The sequence below is a fragment of the Schistocerca piceifrons genome, chromosome 9 (genome assembly GCF_021461385.2).
Source record: "Schistocerca piceifrons isolate TAMUIC-IGC-003096 chromosome 9, iqSchPice1.1, whole genome shotgun sequence".
Taxonomy (NCBI): domain Eukaryota; kingdom Metazoa; phylum Arthropoda; class Insecta; order Orthoptera; family Acrididae; genus Schistocerca; species Schistocerca piceifrons.
In genome coordinates, this window is record NC_060146.1 from 129,484,583 (window position 1) to 129,505,517 (window position 20,935).

Genomic DNA, 20,935 nt, shown 5'->3' on the forward strand with positions numbered 1-20,935 from the left:
TGTGGGACAGCACTAATTCAAGTAAATCCATCAGCTCACAGATTTCCATGTCACTTAACTTTTTATGTTGTAATAAGTTATTTTTTATTATTCGAAGTGTGTCTATTATAGGTATGTTTGTGTACAGGTTGACAATATCAAGGGATGCAAAGTTAGCTGCATTGGGAATGGAAATTTCTCTGATACTGTCAATCAAATCATAGGTGTTTTTTATGGAATAATTGGTTGGGAATGTATAATATTTCTTGAGTATTTCATGCAGTTTTTTAGTCACTTTGTACCCTGGGCTATTTATGGAATTCACAATCGGGCGTATCGGGTGTCCATCTTTATGAATTTTAGGTTGTGATCTAAGCTTTGGTGCTGTAGGGTTCATTATAACACATTGTTTGGCTTCAATGGATGTCAGCAGAAAGTTACAATTTTTTAACATGTCTTTTATTTTAGCTTGGTATTTGGGAGTGGGGTCAGATTTCAACTCAGTTATGTTGTTATTCTTGAAAAATTCTAGGGTTTTCTTAATGTAATCAGACTCGTACATTATCACGGCTGTGCTGCCTTTGTCAGATTTAACAACAAGGGCACTACTGTTTGTTAGCTTTTTGTTAATTTGTTTCAGTGTTGCAGATTCATCATGTTTATTACTATGGAGCCTTTGTGCATCTATGGTTTTCTTTATTATTTTGTTTGCATCATGGGCTAGAGCATTTTGATCATTCTGATCTAGTTTTGATGCTATACATGCTATTTTGGTGTTAGTTATTAGGTCTTTAACACTGTTGTAATCAAGTTTTGTGGCAATATTATGTTTAAGTCCCTTATTTAACAAATTTAATTCTGTGCTATTGAAATTAATGCTTGTTGTGTTAACTACTCTCTCAAAGAATTTATGTTGCACGGGAGGGCATTCATTTGGTGGAATGGGGGATTTTTTGGCAATCAGGAGTGAGAGCTTTTCTTTTTGTTTATGTGCAATTTTCAACATCTCTTTATCCACATTTAGTTGGGTTAGATCTAAGAAATTCGTGATTTGGCTTAGAGTGAGATAGTTGCTTAACTCTAAGTGCAGCATGTAGATGTCCCTGTTTAACAAGTCTTTTCGTTTGTAATGTGATCTAATTTCATTTTTGATCCATACAATTTCACATTTTCTCTTGGCTGCTTGTGCAGATTCACTCTGGTCTTTAACTACAACTCTTATGTAATTAGGAGTTACATTCTCTAAGATACATTGCTTATTAAATTTGATGGCAAGAATAGTTTTCATTAGTTTCACTTTGCACTTCCTGTATTTGTTCATTGTTCCTTTTACCTGGCTAGGTAGCAAAATAAGACTTTTATCCATTGTGGATGTGGAACACTGCAACTGTGGTGTGAAAAGGTTTTCAGAAATTACTGCAACCAGTCGCCTTTTATGTAGATGTATTTTATTTAACCATGACCGGTTTCGAGCTGCCTAGCAACTCATCATCAGATGGTATATACATTTAGTGCTTTTTTGTACCCATTGTGTGGGTGGTTGAGTATCTGTGGCTAGACAGAAACGAGAACAAATAATCGCTACATGTGGTACAGTAACACGAAATATTTACAGCATAATTTATGTTTAACGTATAAGAGCAAATAATCACTACATGTGGTACAGTTACACGAAATATTTACAGTTTAATTTACGTTTTGAGGTGTTACTTACAGATAAATCTTTCTGCAGGTATATATATCTCTTTTAGGACGTATTTTTGAAACCATTGTGTCTTGTTTTTCACAATTTCACAAGTTAAAACTTTCACTAGATGTATATTACTTTTATGAGGCACTGTTGGAAACATATATCTTGTTTTTCGTAAACATCGCTGAACACACTTAGCCACAGATACGAATACAGGATTTACACATTATAAACAAGCCAAAGATTGCAATATAACTACAGTATCAAAGATTTCAAGTTGACCAGAGGCATTATTAGTCATCACACACACTGACAAGAGATTTGTCTTTATTACATAGAAAATAAATGTAAATTAGCTTAAACTAGTAAAATGTTTATTTATAAATTAACTGTGCACTTTTAACAGGTATATAAAACTAGATTTTTACATTATATTTCGGTTACATTTAAGATTATTGGTATTGAGAGTATTATGACAGCTAATTTCTTGCTCCTTCCATTGGCTGATCTTGGCATATGATGTCTGGGATGAGAGGTTGATGGTTAACTTGAAATAATAAGTAATGCTGGTACTTGAAAGGGTGTGGAAAAGGAGTTGGCGGATGAATCTGCAACACTGAAACAAATTAACAAAAAGCTAACAAACAGTAGTGCCCTTGTTGTTAAATCTGACAAAGGCAGCACAGCCATGATAATGTACGAGTCTGATTACATTAAGAAAACCCTAGAATTTTTCAAGAATAACAACATAACTGAGTTGAAATCTGACCCCACTCCCAAATACCAAGCTAAAATAAAAGACATGTTAAAAAATTGTAACTTTCTGCTGACATCCATTGAAGCCAAACAATGTGTTATAATGAACCCTACAGCACCAAAGCTTAGATCACAACCTAAAATTCATAAAGATGGACACCCGATACGCCCGATTGTGAATTCCATAAATAGCCCAGGGTACAAAGTGACTAAAAAACTGCATGAAATACTCAAGAAATATTATACATTCCCAACCAATTATTCCATAAAAAACACCTATGATTTGATTGACAGTATCAGAGAAATTTCCATTCCCAATGCAGCTAACTTTGCATCCCTTGATATTGTCAACCTGTACACAAACATACCTATAATAGACACACTTCGAACAATAAAAAATAACTTATTACAACATAAAAAGTTAAGTGACATGGAAATCTGTGAGCTGATGGATTTACTTGAATTAGTGCTGTCCCACAATTACTTCACCTTCAACAACAAAATATATATTCAACATGATGGTCTAGCAATGGGCAGTAGTCTAGCTGGCCTTCTTGCTGACATCTACATTAATGATCTCGAAATTAAATTCTTTAAAGCAAACCCAATAGAAACAGACAAAATCATTTATTATAAACGATATGTTGATGACACCCTGTTGTTATATGATGGAACAGCCACTGAAATTGAGGCCTTAGCTGGTAAACTTAATAATGTTCACCCCAAAATACAGTTCACAGTAGAACACCAAACCCAAAAAGGTATCTATTTTCTTGACCTAAACATAACACATCACAACAACAAACATAAATTTCAGATATATAGGAAACCCACCACTTCAGATGTCATAATAAACAATACATCATGCCACCCAAATCAGCATAAACTAGCTTTTTTCAAATCAGCACTTAACCGTATCAACAAGATTCAAGCTGATCCTACTGCAAAAATTAATGAAATCAATATATTAAAAACAATAGCATCAAACAATGCTTATGACCCAAGCATAATTGAAAAATTAGATAAAAACATTATATCTAACAAAGCAAAACCAGCAAGCCAGACCTCAGTAGCAGAAGAAACCAAATTCGTTTGTATGCCGTTTCTCGGCAATATCTCATACAAACTTGCTAAGCTATTCAAACCACATAATGTCAAAATAAGTTTTCACACTAACAACAAAATACAGAACAAAATAGTCCACAACACCAAAAGAGCCAGCACACCCTACCAAAAATCTGGTATATATAAATTAAGATGTGACAGCTGCTCCTGCTACTACATAGGGCAAACAGGTAGAAATTTTGAGATCCGATACAAAGAGCACACTGATGCACTTCGCCTAAACAACTTAAATAGATCCACTTTTGCTACCCATCTAGCAGATAATAAACATTCCATAACAGACATTAAAACTAACCTTCAAATCCTACACACTGTAGACAAGGGATTCAAGATGGATCTTCTCGAACAATTAGAGATTTTTACCCACAAACATAATTCCCCACATACCATTTTAAATGAGCAGACAGAATTGGCGAATAACTCCTTCTTTCAGAATTTTAAGGATTCTTTGAACTTAAAAAACTAAACAGTCATTCAGAAACAAAATGCCCCCCCCCCACACACACACATAAAAGCTTGTACCACTTCTGCCCCCCCCCCTTCAGCTCTCTTCTCTCTCCACATCACCCTCTCAACCCCCCCCCTCTCCTTTTTCCTATACACCCCCCACCCCCCCCCACCCCCCCCCCCCCCCCCCACCGCCAACTCCTTTTCCACACCCTTTCAAGTACCAGCATTACTTATTATTTCAAGTTAACCATCAACCTCTCATCCCAGACATCATATGCCAAGATCAGCCAATGGAAGGAGCAAGAAATTAGCTGTCATAATACTCTCAATACCAATAATCTTAAATGTAACCGAAATATAATGTAAAAATCTAGTTTTATATACCTGTTAAAAGTGCACAGTTAATTTATAAATAAACATTTTACTAGTTTAAGCTAATTTACATTTATTTTCTATGTAATAAAGGCAAATCTCTTGTCAGTGTGTGTGATGACTAATAATGCCTCTGGTCAACTTGAAATCTTTGATACTGTAGTTATATTGCAATCTTTGGCTTGTTTATAATGTGTAAATCCTGTATTCGTATCTGTGGCTAAGTGTGTTCAGCGATGTTTACGAAAAACAAGATATATGTTTCCAACAGTGCCTCATAAAAGTAATATACATCTAGTGAAAGTTTTAACTTGTGAAATTGTGAAAAACAAGACACAATGGTTTCAAAAATACGTCCTAAAAGAGATATATATACCTGCAGAAAGATTTATCTGTAAGTAACACCTCAAAACGTAAATTAAACTGTAAATATTTCGTGTAACTGTACCACATGTAGTGATTATTTGCTCTTATACATTAAACATAAATTATGCTGTAAATATTTCGTGTTACTGTACCACATGTAGCGATTATTTGTTCTCGTTTCTGTCTAGCCACAGATACTCAACCACCCACACAATGGGTACAAAAAAGCACTAAATTTATATACCATCTGATGATGAGTTGCTAGGCAGCTCGAAACCGGTCATGGTTAAATAAAATACATCTACATAAAAGGCGACTGGTTGCAGTAATTTCTGAAAACCTTTTCACACCACAGTTGCAGTGTTCCACATCCACAATGGATAAAAGTCGAAGAATAAAACTGCCAGATGTGACCTGCCGAGGGAAAGGGCAGAGAGGATGGAAAAGGAGGGGAGAGCAAGGGGCAGCAGGGGAAGCGGCGGGATGAAGAGAGGAGGGGCATCAGTGGGTTCATGAAGAGGCAGGAGACACGTGGGGCGGGAGAGGAAGAGGGAAGACAGGAAAGAGGGAGCGCAGAGACACTGAAAAGCGGCACAAGGGATGGAGGGGGAGTTTTTTAATTTTCATTCCACCATCGGAAGGGCGGGGTGGGCTCATATAGGGCTTTCTGCCCGTTTGGAGCCTTAGTTTATCGTACGGTATTCTGTGGTGACACAATTTATTTGTTGTAATTTGGGGAAGGGATCTAAATTTTTGTTTGTCTTTTGTTGTTTACCTTTCTTGGTTATTTGTGTTCCTATTTGTTTTCTTTGTTTGTTTTGGGGAGAATACACAACTCCGGCAATTGCCTTACGGCTGAGGGAAACCCCGGAAAACCTCAGCTGGAGTCGGGTGAAAGTCCTTAGAGTTTTCTTCTATGTCTTTTATTTATTTATTTTATTCTGTTGTTAGATGTTGAGGCAGATCTTTGTTTTCCGTTATTGCTTTTATGTCTTCATGTTTGTCTGGGTATTCTTGTTTAGTTGCTATTGCTACAATGTGAAGCGGATAAGGGTATTTATATGCCGGTGCGTTTAAATGGTATGGTATTGTCGTGATTAGTGTCTTGATGTCTTGATTAGTTGTTAATCTGTCATTTCCGTATGTTGTCATTTGTTTTTTGATTCTGTCTTTTATCGAGTCTATTTCGAGTGTATTGTGAAGTGTTGCTGTTGGTTCGTATTATATTTGCGCTAGTTTCCTTAATATTCTTCTGTCTGTAGCCTTTATCCTGTTGCACTGTGTGGTTGTGCCGCCCCACACTACTGCTCCGTACTCCATCGTTGGCCTTACGTACATTTTGTATAAGTGCAAGACTGTTCTTGTGCTTGCTCCTCCGTTCCTGTGTTTGAGTAGCTGTATTCTATTTGCCTTGGCGTTGGCTATGCTTATTTTCTTGGTTGTATTTTTCTCCCAGTTTAGTAGGCTGTCGAAGTCGAATCCTAGGTATTTGGCGGTTGGACTTGGCTTTATCGTTTGTCCCCATAGCGATATTTTCACATCGTCTGGGTTTTGGGGTCTGTGTCTGGTCAGGTGTCTGTGCTTTATTACCAGTACTTGCGTTTTTGTAGGATTTGGGCGGATCCTCCATGTTGCTAGCCATTTTTCTAATATTTCGACATATCTGTTTTTATTGTTATCATCTCTGTGGTTGCTACTTGGCACCAGACCGCCGTATCGTCGGCATACAGTGCTATTTGTTCGTTGATTCCGATCGGTTTTGGAATGTCGGCTGTGTAGAGATTGTAAAGTAGAGGTGAGATAATAGCCCCTTGTGGTACACCTGCTTTGGGTTTTAGTGTGTCAGAATAAGTGTTTCCGACTTTTACTACGATCTGTCGTTCCGTAATCATGTTTTTTATTAGTTGCACTATTTCTTTCGGTATGTTGTGTTGTAATAATTTCTTTAATAGCCCTGCATGCCACACTTTATAAAAGCCCATTCTATGTCGAGCATCAGTACTGTTGAAACCATACCCGTGTTTATTGCTTCGACACTGTTACTAACTAATGTTAATATTGGGTCAACTGTACTTCTATTTTTACGAAAGCCCGCTTGTTCTTCTGGTAATATGCCTTTTTTGTCCACGAATTTCTGGATTCTCTGTGTTAGGATTGCCTCGAATGTTTTTCCGATCACCGGCAGTAACGTTATCGGCCTATATGATTTTGGGTCGTGTTTCGGTTTTTGTGGTTTCGGTAGCATTCGTATTTGCCCTTTTTTCCACTGTTGCGGTGTCTTTTTGAGCCTTATTATGGCATTAAAGAGTTTCTGTAGTGGCGGTATTATTGTTTGCGGTGGTATTATTCTGAGGTGTTGTCTGGTGATGCCGTCAGCGCCGGGGGGCAGTGACTGTACCACCTGCTGTGGCCTGTTTTACTTCCTGTGTGGTTATGTCTACGAGTAGTGCTGTCTGATCTTCGTCGTAGGTCGTATAGGTTGTTTTTTCCAGCTCTGTTTTTGTTTCTATTTCCGTTTTTATTTCGTGTTCTTTGTCGAATCTGTCGTCTTGGAGATGTGCATATACGTTTTTTAGCGCTCCTAGGAAGGCGTGTGCTTTCTTCTTATTGCACGTCGTGATTTCGTCGTTTATTATCAGTGGTGCTTCGTGTGCCTCTTTCTGGTTCATCAGTCGTCTGAATTTCTTCCAGAAGTCGGCTGGGTTTTTCGGGTCTAGGTTCCGTATTTTTGTGTCCAGTTTTCTTGCCCTAAACTGTTTAAGTTGGTGTTTTACTTGGTCGTTTAGCCTATTCCATTGGTTTTTAATAGTAGGGTCTTTAGTGCGTCTGAATTGCACGTATACCTGTCGTTTTTGTTTGATTAGTGTCAGGATGTGTGTTGATATTGCTCCTTTTCCTTCTATTATTTTCCTTATTGGTGCACTTGTCTCCACTGCGTCTTCTATCACCTTAGTTATGTGCACGTTTAGATTTTCTAGTTTCTCGTAGTTATCTATCTCTTCGTTAGTTACGTTTAGGTTCTGGTTGATGTGTTCTTGGTATATTTTCCTGTCTATATTTCTTCTGTCTTTGTACGTTTTTATTTCTGGTTTCGTCTTTCTGGTGCTATTAGTGTCGTATTTATGTGGATTGGTATATGGTCACTTCCGATCCCTTCCCCTATCTCTATGTCACTTATGCATTTTGATATGTTGGCGGATATGATCACGTGGTCTGGTGTGGAGTAGCCGGCGTGGTTTATGAAGGTTGGTTCTTCATTAGGTAGTCTCAGTATTTGTAGGTTTTCTTCTAATAATTCCTCCAGCAGTGTCCCGTTTCTATTTGTCCTATGGTCCCCGAGATTTGTGGATCTGGCATTTAGGTCTGCTAGAATTATACAAGGTCCTAGGCTGCTGATGTACTGTATCAGGTTTTTCGGTATCTCTTCTGTGGGAGGCACGTATAGCACTGCCAAGAATAGTTTCTTCTTGTTTTTGCATGCTATTTGTATGATGATTGCCTGATGGTTTTCGTGTTCATCTGGCAGTGGTATTTGTATTGCTGCGAGTTTCCTGTGGTGTAGTAAGGCTACTCCTCCGTGTGCCCACCCCCTGTTTCTAGCCTCGTTTACCGCGTCTTTTCGATAGCACACGTAGTCCAGTATGTTGATGGGGGCGTGCCCTGCCCTTGTTTCTGAGTGTTAATTCCGTTCGCGTTAACGAAGGCAATTTTCGTTCTCATTTTGTTTAGACCTGCGAACTTGATTGATTTTGTGTCTTTATATCGGTGTTTCCACCGTTTGTGCTCTTTAGTGGTGATATAGTAAAGTGTATCTTATTCCATGCTTGTGACACACAAATCTCGCGCTTGAAGAAAGTTTTGGATATCTCTCGCATTGCGCTTATGACGAGGTTTTTGCGGTCTGCTAAGATGTTTATTAGTGCTAGTGTTGTTGCTCTCAAGAAATCTTCGCAGACTACAGGTTGTGGTTTGTCTTTTTCTGTGAGGTTTGCTCCTGTCGGTTCATCGGTGCATGTGATTTTCGCAGTGGCTTCGATTGACAAGGGTGCTTTGGGTCGTTTTGGACACTTCAGGTCTGTGGCTAGATGTTCTCCGGAACAGTTTGCGCAGGTTGGCTTGTCGGGTTGTTGTTCGCAAGCTGCGATCAGATGTGTTCCTCCGCATCTGTTGCACAGTGGTTTGCTTTTACAATTTTCTGTGCTATGTTCGAAGGTATGGCATATGGCGCATTGTGCTGGCTGTGGTGGTGGCACATGTGACTGTTCTACTGGGTGAAATTTGCAGAACAATTTGAAATGATTGCTTAGTAGGTAGTCAATCGTGTCTTTGTTGCGAGATATGACGCGAACCTTTTGGGTAGGTTTCCCATATTCTCGGGATGTTATTCGTTTCACCTTTGTGAATTCGAGTTGCATGTTTTTGAGTTCTATTTCAATGTCCTCTTCTGTTATTTCGTGCCCTACTTTTGTTATAACTACGCTCAGTGAGGGCTCGTTGTTTGTTTTTTGTGCAAATTGCTTGTTAGGTTTGTTCAATTGCGATACCCTTGCCTCAGGTCTGTAGTGTGTGCATATGGTGTTCTGGATTACGTTTAGGATGTCTGGATAGTTACTCGTAATTATGGCTGTCTGGTTTCGGTAAACTTCTAAGTTATTTACGTATCGCAGAATGTTTAGTCTCTTTAATTCGTTGTATAGAGTTTCCTCCTTGTTTAGGTTTTCTAACCGTATTTTCAGCTCTTTTTCGTTTTGTGTGGTAGTTTTCGTGTTTTCCTGTGCGTTGGCAACTGAGCTGCGTCTTTGTTTTCTATTTGTCACAGTCTGCCATTCGCCATTGTCCCCCTCTTCTTTGTTTTTGTCGTCTATGTCGACAACATCTTTCGTTTGTGTGGGCTGGTCGTCCTGTGTTTGTGCGGTGTTTTCCGTTTGGATGTCCTCGGTTTGTTCCGGTTTCGTCTTTGCTGTCTGTGTTGGTTTTGGGGCTTTTGCTTTTGATTCGCTCCTTTTTGTTTTAGGCCTGGTCGTGGTTGTTGTTCTGCGTGTGCGGTCGCGTTTCCGGTCCTGATTGCCTTCGTCATCCGTGGTGTCGGCTTGTATTTTGTCAGGGACATTGCCGTCGGTGGCTGCTGGCATTGGCGGAGGCATCAGTTCGTTGGCCGGTTTAGGTAACAGTGCCGGAAGCGTCGTTACGGTTGGTGCTGGGGGCCCCTACTTTCTGAGCCAAAGCGCTGGAAGCGCGGGCTGGTCTGTCCGCAGACAGGGCCCTGACTTCCGACAATCCCTAACTAACAGAGCTCTACGTCTTGGCTTTCCAAAACATCTCGCCTAACGGTTTAAGAGACACGACAATTTGTTATCTGCTTTTTTGCGATCAAAGGTAGGAGATCGTGCGCGTTACACTTTCGTGTAGGGCATTTACACCTTTACTTTGTTTCAACAGTGAACGCAGCAACAGTAGCAAATTCGTTCATTACGTTTATATAACCCAATTTTGTCAAAAGTAAATACGAGAACATTTGTGTAATAGGCTAATTTACTGGCAATTGGCATGACTTCTTCACTTGATATGGTTGTGGAATAAAATAGATGATCAAATCACGGGTTTTAACCTTCGCAGTGTAGATTTTGAGCTGCGACGCTGCACCGCTGACTGGCGGAAGCCGGCACTCCTGCGTCTGTAACGCATTGCGAGGCGAGGCGAGGCGAGGCGCCGCTGACAGGCGGTAGGGGGCGTGGCGTGCCGGCCGCCGCCCGCCATTGTCCACAGCGCGGCGGCACGCGCCGGCCAGCCAAAGGCAACGCCCGCACCCGCCGTCAGCTTTTGTCCTCGTCTCCGCTTGCGCCGCGCCGGCTAACGGGGAACTGTCCGCCGCACTCTACTACACTTGTTCCACTCATACGTTCTCATTTCACGCCGGTGGCCATTAACATTGCAATGCAGGGAAGAATAGCAAACACACAATTACTTTTCACTACACCTTTACGCGCAGCCCACCGTTAAGCCGTCGGCACACGGGCTGTGCATTCGAACGTTGAGCGTGCCGAGCGGGACTCGCGAGAAAGACAGGCCGCGGCGCGTACGTCACGAGGTCCCTCGCTCACTCGACTCAGCAGAGCAATCTGCATTCCTACACCTCCCAACTCGCAACTTGCTGTTTACGTACAAAAGAGAATTGTATCTTCTACTGGAATCCGCTATTATAGAGTCTTACGGTTTATTAGGCCTCCAAAGATCGGAAGCCCGCACGCCTACTAATAATTTGTCACGGCAATACTGCGGTACAACAAAATTAAAATTAAAAATATAACAGATACCATCGGTGACCATGCAGCTCGTTAGAATGAAATTACAATGAAATGAACACTCTCAGCTGCTTACAGCCGTTGACATACGTCAACGGGGACAGATGAAAATGCGTGTCCCGACCGGGACTCGAAGCCGGGATCTCCTGCTTACATGACAGACGCTCTATCCATTTTTTGTTTTTTTGTTTTTTTGTTTTTGTAGTCTCATTTTGTTCGTATTAGTTCGATGTATCTGCTCGGTGCGGACGTCGCAAGACACCCGTTTCAGTTCGTTGTTAATCCATTAACTCAGTTTTTTTTTTTTTTTTTTTTTTTTTTATTACAGAGGCCAGCTAACCCTCTGACCGAACACGCTCAGCTACCGTGCCGGCGTGCCATCCGAGCCACCGAGGACACAGAGGATAGCGTGACTACAGGGATTTATCTCTGGTACGCCTCCTGCGAAACCCACATTCTCAACGTATTGTCCCGCACTACATTCGTAGTGCCCCCGCCCATTATAGATACCATCATAGTATATATATAGTTAAAGCTAACCGGCCACTTGACCATCTTCATCTTCTGTGCGAATGCACAAACAGTGCCCGAACTCTTACGGGAATCGGCAACGCGCCGCGAGTAATGAGTATAAAGGGCGGGGACACTACGAATGTAGTGCGGCACAATATGTTGAGAATATGGGTTTCGCGGGAGGCGTGCCAGAGATAAATCCCTGCAGTCGCGCTATCCTCTGTGTCCTCGGTGGCTCAGATGGGTAGAGCGTCTGCCATGTAAGCAGGAGATCCCGGGTTCGAGTCCCGGTCGGGGCACACATTTTCATCTGTCCCCGTTGACGTATGTCAACGCCTGTAAGCAGCTAAGGGTGTTCATTTCATTGTAAAATTAAAATTGGCAGTAAGGCGTCAACCGACTGAGGGCAGTGCTTCAGAATTGGTAGCACGTTCGCACGCTGCCATGCTGCAGCCGACTGACGTTGCGTCGGTGGTGGTCGCAGGGTCAGGAGCGGCAGTTCGGTTTCCTTTGAGGCTATTGAAGGCCTTGTAGGCACTATTGGTCTTCTAGAGGGAACCCAACCTGGTGACAGTCAGCGGAGTTGAGTGCGGGCCTGATAATCCGTTAAATTCAGGCATTACCTTCTGGTCTTAAAGTTCTGGTAGCTCTTTCAACTTTTGTCATCCTGTGAGGCTTAGCTCGGTGCCTTGTACTACGTAGGGATGTCGGGTTGCCTGGGGCATGTTTCCTCTGCTTTGCTGAAGTCCGAGCGGGTACCTCGCTATTTTTGTTGCTGGCTTAGCAATGGCTGTGAACTGGTCGTGTCCTAATGTCGGTCTCTTCCCGGGACACACTGTCTTGCGCTGTTTTAGAAGCTGCTAGTTAGTTTATGTCGGCGTATCGCCCCACGGGTTCTTGTTTGAGGGGTGGAGGTTGAGCCGTGCGTGGCTCGTGTTCCCGCCATCATGTATTTTACACCCTGTGTTTAACGTACTTCCACCTCACTACGTTAATTTAAATCACTACTGTCACTGAGTTGCTGCTTTGTCTGACCGTGAGCGGCGTTAGCAGCGCGTATCGATATATCCCCTCTCGTAGTATCTTTGCTCGACTGCTATTACTGCCCGCTCGTTGTCTGTCGTAGTTGACTTCGGGTCGCGAGTTCGGGTCTGCCAGTCAGTTCGAACGCGTCTGGAGCGCAGTCAGGACCTGCCAGTCGGCGAGTTGCAATGCGGCACTGTGCAGTCGGGTTGGAGCAGCAGTGAGGTCTGCGTCGACGTGGCCCGCCCGACCATTGCCGCCACGCATCACTTGAGCCGGGCCACGGTCTCGCTGGATCGTCGGTCGGTCGTCCTACCGGACGAAGCGTTTTGGCTCGCCGATCGTTCATGAGTCGGCTGTCTGTGTGTTTGTGTGTGCATCGACTTCCGATTTGTCTTCGTGCGTGCTTAGTTACTGTTGTGTATCGTTCAGGTCTTCGTGCAGTGTTGTCAGGTTGTGTGTGTAGTTGCCGTTATTTCCACTGACGACTGTTTTAGATGTTGTCCGCAGACTGGCTCCGAGAAGTCCGTCGTCTCATCGGCCGACGTGTAACTGGTTCTCTGAGCGCTTCTGGGCCCCTTCAGGGGATATATCGATACGCACTGCTAACGCCGCGCACGGTTAGGCAAAGCAGCAGCTCAATGACAGTAGTAATTTAAATTAACGTAGGGAGGTGGAGGTACGTTAAAAACAGGGTGTAAAATACATGATGGCGGGAACACGAGCCACGCGCGGCTCACCTACTAATAAATTGTTACGGCAATACTGCGGTACAACAAAATTAAAATTGTGGCACAATGATTATGGGTTTCATGAGGTATCACATTTGCATGAAACGAGGACTGTTAAGCAGAGGAGACTAAATGCTGTATACAAGCCGTTATAGCATTCGTGTCGAGCATAGATCTAAAATTAAAGCGTACTGCAAAGTTGGGTATATTATTGTGTTAGTAGTGATCAGTAGAAGATGTAGTTCTCGTTAGTACGTAAACATCTAGACACGAGTTAACTGGTTTAAAAACGCAATTTGTATGTTGAGCTGCGCGAGCGAGCTAGCTCACTCCTATCCTCGCGTTGTACGCACCCGGGCCTGTCTTTCGCGTAGGCCTCACTGCCGAGTTTCTGACGTCATAGCGGGGATAAGGACGTTGGGGAGTGTTTCCGAGCGCGTAGAGCGATGTTTAGCACGTCAGATATTCTGAACGTGCGTTTGAACGTAGACCAGTGAGATGGAAGAGCATCACATACGTCACATGGATTCCATGTCTCTTCAGTGTTCTGTCGGATTTCGGTTGAAGCCCATATGTATATTTACGTATGCTATTTCTAAGCGTCATCAAATTGACGATAGCTGGCCTGTGTGGCCGAGTGGTTCTAGGCGCTTCAGTTTGGAACCGCGCTGCTGCTACGGTCGCAGGTTCGAATCCTGCCTCGGGCATGGATGTGTGTGATGCCCTTAGGTTAGTTATGTTTAAGTAGTTCTAAGTTCTAGGGGACTGATGACCTCGGATGTTAAGTCCCATAGTGAATAGAGCCATTTGAACCATTTGAAATTGACGATATCTCTAAAAGCTGTCGTTAATTGTACGATTTACTCTAATAAAATGACGGGAACCGTCGTCTTCATGATTAAACAATTATTCTAAATTGCTTATTATGAAAGTACAGCGTTTCGAGGCGACGCCACACTGAGAATACACAAGAAATGCAATGCTGCCGGCCGGAGTGGCCGAGCGGTTCTAGGCGCTTCAGTCTGGAACCGCGCGACCGCTACGGTCGCAGGTTCGAATCCTGCCTCGGGCATGGATGTGTGTGAGGTCCTTAGGTTAGTTAGGTTTAAGTAGTTCTAAATTCTAGGGGACTGATGACCTCAGAGGTTAAGATCCAAAGTGCTCAGAGCCATTTGAACCATTTTGCAATGCTCTAGGTGCTAATAACATATCAACGATTAAAGTTTTCAGTTAATAACAACTCTACGGTTAAAGCTTTCGGGAGACGGCAATACGGTAAGTACGGTCGCAAAGCACTCACGGTCGGTACAGTACAGTGAATTGAGTCGCGGGATTGCAAGGTATTAGCTCATCTGTCCGCGTGTAACTGCATCCATTTTTTTTTTTTTTTTTTTACTGTCCTTCGCGTTTTCTGGTCCGTTCTGACGCTTTCTTATTAGTTTAATAAGAGTATATTCTGTAATATTCAGTGTTACGTAAATATAAGGGCGCTCTTTCTGAGGAGTGAGTTCGTTCCATTAGCTCGATGTACAAGACAGCTTGCATTACTTGCAGTAAAATATTTTGCGCGTTTTTGTTTTAAGTTTTGTATTTCACATGTTGTAAGGATTCTACTGCTGAATAGGAACGGTGATCACCTGCGAATGACTTTAGGATTTTACTAAAAAGTGAGAATGATGAAATAATTTTAACTTATGTCCAGAAATACTGTAATTTTTTCTGCACTATTCGTAGTGCGACCATTATAAGCCGATGTCCTTATTGGCAGCTGATCATAGCATTTTGCTTTTTGCGTTATAACATATCCGTGGATACTGTTGTTTTTACTTGTGTATACTTCAGACATAGCGACAAGACTGACATATGGAAAGGGGAGGAAATGTGCGTTTTAAGAGAACTAACGTGGGAATTTTACGTCCGTCCATTTCGTAAACAATCTGATTCGAGAGCTCGATGCAGCCTATAACAGCCTCTGGAGCTTTTTTTCCCTTTATTGTTATTTTAATACCTTTACAGGTAATAAAGGTAGGCCGGCAGCGGCCTATGTACACCGCTCTTCAGCCACAGTGAACACATACAGGAAACAGAAAGACAGAAAAACAAACAAACGTGGTGGACAAAAACGAGAGACAGACATAGTAAAGTAATGGAGCCGTTCACTGGCGCACTGTATGAATAAAAAACGTTCAGCACTAAACACAACGGGGAAGAACGAGTTTGCACACGTGAACGAAGGAGCACAAACGGAGAAAACACTGAATCACTGACGTGAAGACACACACGTGCACTGGCGACGATATCCGGCGCACGGAAATGCACTGTTCACGCACAAAGCCGGGGACCTTCCAAAGGGAAGAGGTGTGGGTAAAGAGGGAGGGGGGGGGGGAAGGTTGATGCCAGTAGGAGAGGAGAAGGGAGGGGGCGCGACGAGGAGGGCTGGGGAGGAAAGGGAGGGACACAGTTGAGGAGGTTCAAATGGCTCTGAGCAGTATGGGACTTAATATCTGAGGTCATCAGTCCCCTAGAACTTAGAACTACTTAAACCTAACTAATCTAAGGACATCACACACATCCATACCCGAGGAGGATTAGAACCTGCGACCGTAGCTGTCGCGCGGTTCCAGACTGAAACGCCTAGAACCGCCACAACGGCCGGCTAAGTGACCAGTGCCCACGGCGACGTTGGACGCCGCTTGCTGGCGTTGCGAGCGCTTGACGCAATAATAAAAGCGTGTAACCGGAGCAGACACGGACGGGGTTCAACACAGGGATGATGTTGTGTTGTTGTGGTCTTCAGTCCTGAGACTGGTTTGATGCAGCTCTCCATGCTACTCTATCCTGTGCAAGCTTTTTCATCTCCCAGTACCTACTGCAACCTACATCCTTCTGAATCTGCTTAGTGTATTCATCTCTTGGTCTCCCTCTACGATTTTTACCCTCCACGCTGCCCTCCAATACTAAATTGGTGATCCCTTGATGCCTCAGAACATGTCCTACCAACCGATCCCTTCTTCTGGTCAAGTTGTGCCACAAACTTCTCTTCTCCCCAATCCTATTCAATACTTCCTCATTAGTTATGTGAGCTACCCATCTAATCTTCAGCATTCTTCTGTAGCACCACATTTCGAAAGCTTCTATTCTCTTCTTGTCCAAACTATTTATCGTCCATGTTTCACTTCCATACATGGCTACACTCCATACGAATACTTTCAGAAATGACTTCCTGACACTTAAATCTATACTCGATGTTAACAAATTTCTCTTCTTCAGAAACGCTTTCCTCGCCATTGCCAGTCTACATTTTATATCCTCTCTACTTCGACCATCATTAGTTATTTTGCTCCCCAAATAGCAAAACTCCTTTACTACTTTAAGTGCCTCATTTCCTAATCTAATTCCCTCAGCATCACCCGACTTAATTAGACTACATTCCATTATCCTTGTTTTGCTTTTGTTGATGTTCATCTTATATCCTCCTTTCAAGACACTGTCCATTCCATTCAACTGCTCTTCCAAATCCTTTGCTGTCTCTGACAGAATTACAATGTCATCGGCGAACCTCAAAGTTTTTATTTCTTCTCCATGAATTTTAATACCTACCCCGAATTTTTCTTTTGTTTCCTTTACTGCTTGCTCAATATACAGATTGAACAACATCGGGGAGAGGCTACAACCCTGTCTTACTCCCTTCAAAACCACTGCTTCCCTTTCATGTCCCTCGACTCTTATAACTGCCATCTGGTTTCTGTACAAATTGTAAATAGCCTTTCGCTCCCTGTATTTTACCCCTGCCACCTTCAGAATTTGAAAGAGAGTATTCCAGTCAACATTGTCAAAAGCTTTCTCCAAGTCTACAAATGCTAGAAACGTAGGTTTGCCTTTCCTTAATCTTTCTTCTAAGATAAGTCGTAAGGTCAGTATTGACTCACGTGTTCCAGTGTTTCTACGGAATCCAAACTGATCTTCCCCGAGGTTGGCTTCTACTAGTTTTTCCATTCGTCTGTAAAGAATTCGTGTTAGTATTTTGCAGCTGTGACTTATTAAGCTGATAGTTCGGTAATTTTCACATCTGTCAACACCTGCTTTCTTTGGGATTGGAATTATTATATTCTTCTTGAAGTCTGAGGGTATTTCGCCTGTTTCATACATCTTGCTTACCAGATGGTAGAGTTTTGTCAGGACTGGCTCTCCCACGGCCGTCAGTAGTTCCAATGGAATATTGTCTACTCCGGGGGCCTTGTTTCGACTCAGGTCTTTCAGTGCTCTGTCAAACTCTTCACGCAGTATCATATCTCCCATTTCATCTTCATCTACATCCTCTTCCATTTCCATAATATTGTCCTCAAGTACATCGCCCTTGTATAGACCCTCTATATACTCCTTCCACCTTTCTGCTTTCCCTTCTTTGCTTAGAACTGGGTTTCCATCTGAGCTCTTGATATTCATACAAGTCGTTCTCTTATCTCCAAAGGTCTCTTTAATTTTCCTGTAGGCGGTATCTATCTTACCCCTAGTGAGATAGGCCTCTACATCCTTACATTTGTCCTCTAGCCATCCCTGCTTAGCCATTTTGCACTTCCTGTCGATCTCATTTTTGAGACGTTTGTATTCCTTTTTGCCTGTTTCACTTACTGCATTTTTATATTTTCTCCTTTCATCAATTAAATTCAATATTTCTTCTGTTACCCAAGGATTTCTACTAGCCCTCGTCTTTTTACCTACTTGATCCTCTGCTGCCTTCACTACTTCATCCCTCAAAGCTACCCATTCTTCTTCTACTGTATTTCTTTCCCCCATTCCTGTCAATTGCTCCCTTATGCTCTCCCTGAATCTCTGTACAATCTCTGGTTCTTTCAGTTTATCCAGGTCCCATCTCCTTAAATTCCCACCTTTTTGCAGTTTCTTCAGTTTTAATCTACAGGTCATAACCAATAGATTGTGGTCAGAGTCCACATCTGCCCCTGGAAATGTCTTACAATTTAAAACCTGGTTCCTAAATCTCTGTCTTACCATTATATAATCTATCTGATACCTTTTAGTATCTCCAGGGTTCTTCCATGTATACAACCTTCTTTCATGATTCTTAAACCAGGTGTTAGTTATGATTATGTTGTGCTCTGCGCAAAATTCTACCAGGTGGCTTCCTCTTTCATTTCTGTCCCCCAATCCATATTCACCTACTATGTTTCCTTCTCTCCCTTTTCCTACACTCGAATTCCAGTCACCCATGACTATTAAATTTTCGTCTCCCTTCACAATCTGAATAATTTCTTTTATTTCATCATACATTTCTTCAATTTCTTCGTCATCTGCAGAGCTAGTTGGCATATAAACTTGTACTACTGTAGTAGGTGTGGGCTTCGTATCTATCTTGACCACAATAATGCGTTCACTATGTTGTTTGTAGTAGCTTACCCGCATTCCTATTTTCCTATTCATTATTAAACCTACTCCTGCATTCCCCCTATTTGATTTTGTGTTTATAACCCTGTAGTCACCTGACCAGAAGTCTTGTTCCTCCTGCCACCGAACTTCACTAATTCCCACTATATCTAACTTCAACCTATCCATTTCCCGTTTTAAATTTTCTAACCCACCTGCCCGATTAAGGGATCTGACATTCCACGCTCCGATCCGTAGAACGCCAGTTTTCTTTCTCCTGATAACGACATCCTCTTGAGTAGTCCCCGCCCGGAGATCCGAAAGGGGGACTATTTTACCTCCGGAATATTTTACCCAAGAGGACGCCATCATCATGTAATCATACAGTAAAGCTGCATGCCCTCGGGAACAATTACGGCTGTAGTTTCCCCTTGCTTTCAGCCGTTCGCAGTACCAGCACAGCAAGGCCGTTTTGGTTATTGTTACAAGGCCAGATCAGTCAATCATCCAGACTGTTGCCCTTGCAACTACTGAAAAGGCTGCTGCCCCTCTTCAGGAACCACACGTTTGTCTGGCCTCTCAACAGATACCCCTCCGTTGTGGTTGCACCTACGGTACGGCTATCTGTATCGCTGAGGCACGCAAGCCTCCCCACCAACGGCAAGGTCCATGGTTCATGGGGGGGGATGATATGTACTGCAAATGGGGAAATCGCTTGAGAGAAGCGGCTTTGACAAGGGCAGATTATTATTACACAGTCTGAACGAATATCTCGAAAACGGCGAAGCTGATCGAATGTTCACGTGCTAGTGTCGTGAGCATCTGCTGAAAGAGGTAGAAGGACAGTGAAACTACTAACAGGCGCTAAATAGTCGGACGTCCACGACTCACAGAACGTGGGGTTCCTAGGCTCTGTAAAATGAGATAGATGGTGATCTGTGGCATCTCTGCCGAAAGAACACAATGCTCGTGCACGCGTAAGTGTTTCGGAGCACACCGTTCATCGTACGCTGTTGAACACGTAACTCCGCAGCCGACCATCCCTACGTGTTCACATGTTCACGACTGCAGTGTGTACGGGACCAGCGGGTTTCGACTGTCGATCAATGGACACGTGTCGGCTGTTCGGGTGAATCGCATGTTTGCCACACTCGGTCGATGGTCGTCTTCACAAACGCCGCCATCAAGATGAACAGTGGCTCGAAACGTGCAGCGTGCCGCGGACGCAGGCTGGTGGGAACACTATTGTACTGTGGGAGACATTCTCCTGCGCTTGCGTGGGATCTCTGGTAGTAATCGATGACTCGCTGACAGCTGAGAACCACCTGCACCCCTTCATGCTTGGTGTCTTCCCCGACGGCGACCTCATGTTTGAGCAGTATAATTGTCCGTGTCTCGGTGCCAGAACCGTGCTACAGTGGTTTGAGGAGTGTTGTAATGAACTCACGTCGTTACCTCAGCGACCAAATTCACATGATGTAACTCCTGTGGAACCCATGTGGGTCGCATCGTGTGTGCCATCACCGCGCACGCAAATCAGCGGGCAGTTATTTACGCTAATTACGTGACCTGTGCGTATACATCTAATGCCATATATCCCCACAGGCCTGTCAACGAACTGTCGGATCCCTGATACGCAGAATCAGTGATTTATTTCGTTTTAAAGAGGATAGACAAGCTATTAAACAGGTGGTCATAATGTTTCGGCTCACCTGTGTATGTGTCTTTTCTGGTGCAAATGTCAAGTTTTACTTCCCAGCACCTAGCAGCTCCCAGCTGCGCGCTAGTTGCCAGTTTACGCGATGAAGACATAGGAAACTGAGCAAAAGCTCGGATTGAGGAGGAAGGGAAGCGGGACGTGTCTTATTTAAAGGAACCATCCCAGCATTCGCCATAAATGAATAGGGCAACAAGCATTAACCTGAACCTCTACGTCCAGCTGGGTCCCAAAGTATAACTGTGTTACTGCTGGCACAGAACTCGAAAGGAAACTATGCGTCAAACTGAACAGGATACGCACATGGCATGAACGATGCGCAGACACTCTTTACAAATGGAGTGTTGCAGAGTAGCCCGTTTGTGACTATGGGGCTCCGAACCAGACAGCCAAGCACATTAGAGATTAATGCCGCTTGCGATCCTATCAGGGGAGTTGGAGCGACCGCATGAAAGCTGATGACAAAGGTGTTATATGGGTTAGGAACATAGGTACTGACTTTTAGTTAGTTTTATACGTGATTTTGTAT

General features: G+C 43.1%; 1 protein-coding gene and 1 non-coding gene across 4 annotated transcripts in view; both read left to right on the forward strand.

Moving 5' to 3' along the window:
• LOC124717040 overlaps positions 1–20,935 on the forward strand; it is an 859,980-nt gene that overhangs the window by 432,212 nt on the left and 406,833 nt on the right. The gene's annotated exons all lie outside the window — the stretch shown is intronic.
• On the forward strand, positions 11,779–11,852 carry Trnat-ugu. Its single transcript has one exon. It is a non-coding gene; the product is annotated as a tRNA-Thr (tRNA).